This window comes from Limulus polyphemus, unplaced genomic scaffold, assembly GCF_000517525.1.
Source record: "Limulus polyphemus unplaced genomic scaffold, Limulus_polyphemus-2.1.2 Scaffold80236, whole genome shotgun sequence".
NCBI classification, from domain to species: Eukaryota; Metazoa; Arthropoda; class Merostomata; order Xiphosura; family Limulidae; genus Limulus; species Limulus polyphemus.
Window position 1 is genome coordinate 1 of NW_013745832.1, and position 1,929 is coordinate 1,929.

General features: G+C 30.6%; 1 long non-coding RNA gene across 1 annotated transcript; it reads left to right on the forward strand.

Annotated features, from left to right (window-relative positions):
* Positions 1-23: 23 nt before the first annotated feature.
* LOC111084578 lies at positions 24-1,342 on the forward strand. The gene is made up of 2 exons (XR_002609622.1): positions 24-378; positions 1,163-1,342. It is a non-coding gene; the product is annotated as an uncharacterized LOC111084578 (long non-coding RNA).
* The last annotated feature ends 587 nt before the right edge of the window (positions 1,343-1,929 follow it).

Below are 1,929 nucleotides of genomic sequence, written 5' to 3' on the forward strand. Positions count from 1 at the left end.
AATCAACAAAAACATTAAACTAAACAAATGTGTTTGGTGAAACAGTTCTTCAAATATTATAAGAAATGTAAAACAGATCTACATTTATAATGTGCTGGATATGGAGAGTCTCCGATTTACTAACTACGAAAGGAGAGATTTGTAAAACTGACAATGTAAAGATATTTGTAATATGAAAAGTGCAGAAGGCACTTGAATCGATGTAGACAATGCTGCCAAGAAGTGCAAGTACAGGATTCCTGCAGTTGAAGGTCAGAGGATTAGAATATCAGAACATAGAAGATATGGTGGAGGGATTAGTGGAGGATATGATGGATAATATCGTGACTATGGAAGATATCAGGGATAAATAAAGGTTATAAACATCAACAGTTTAATGTAAGGCTGTATAAACATTAATTGATATAAACTACATTGTTAAAAAACAACAACTCTTCATCACTTTAATATTAGTGTGTTTAAAAGTAACTGGTTTTATTAATTATTTACAGAAACTCAGCCACCATTACAGAATAATTCTGGATGGAGTTGCTGTGTCAGCAAGTTTAACATTAGTTGTTCTGTTCTACTTTTATTAGTTTGGGAAGAGAACGTCGATCATCTTATATATGATTATACTATATTCTGGAATGTTTGTGGAGGTCACGTGCCCTGTACTCCAATAAGATTAATAGATAGTTTAATAAAATATTATCAGCGTAACGTTACAGTATTTTAGAATTAGCTACTTTAAGTAACGTAACTTGATAAAAGTTTGGTTGTGATATTCAGAATATCACAGCCAAAACAATAACGATACCATCACTTTTTATTATATGACCAACAGTTATTAATAAGTTACATCAGTATTTAACTTTATGTATCGTCTTCTGTTGACAATAGAGATTTAAACAACTGAACACAAAGGTGTCGACCTGCATCTCTGTTAATAATAGTTGAATTTATTGATGTGTTTTAAAAATTATGTTCTGTTTGATTATTCCAACAATTAATATTCTTGTTAACTTGGTTATGGTATCTTGTAAATAAGAACAGTTGTGGATATTAAAGACTTGTGTAAGCTGTAATAATGTATATACTGTGTTGTGTGGTACGTTATAAGCATTTCGTATTTGTATTAATTACTGTGTTTACACTTTAATTATTTTCTCTTTACATGCAGATAATCAGACCAGGAATTTACAAGAGACTAAACATCTTGGATTATGTATTTTACAAGTAATGTTTACAGAAACTTGTTATATCTGGTGTAGGTTTTATTTTGTAAAGTAGAATACTAGACAACCCATAGAATAGTTTTACAGTCAATAAACTGTAAGTGAATAAACAGTTGTATACTTCAGTCTGTAATGTTTACAGTTAAGTCAAAGAAAAATACACAGAAAACAACGATACAAAGTCTGATAAAAATAACATTTCATACCAGGGAGTCAGGTCACAGTACTAACGTAGAAAAGTAATTAACTTCTGATCGTGCTTACAAATATTAAACATAGAATATTTCTGTTAATACGAGTCGAACAGCCTGATGAATAATTTAAACTATTTTTTGAGATACTGTCAGCTATACACATTACGTCATTTTACAAACTGGTTTTAAATGTTTTTTCACTCACTCAGAAATCACTCAGTTCATAATAAACCTGGTAAATCAAAACAAAGAGATCATGTGAAGTGATCGAATCATCAGGAAGTTGTACGATGTGGTGTTTTGTTCTTATGACGAACAATTTTCTATAAACGTGTAGTATTTCAATGCTTTTTCTGAATTTATTCAGTTGGTTCACCTGGCCATAGTTAAACAGTGAACGATCGTTTAAAAAGATCTATTATAGTAGATGCCAGTAGAGCTATTCATCTGTTAACAGTGCTTGTTTTCGCTATGGCACTTTTTACAAAACCTTTTTTTGTACATCTTAATTAAGAACG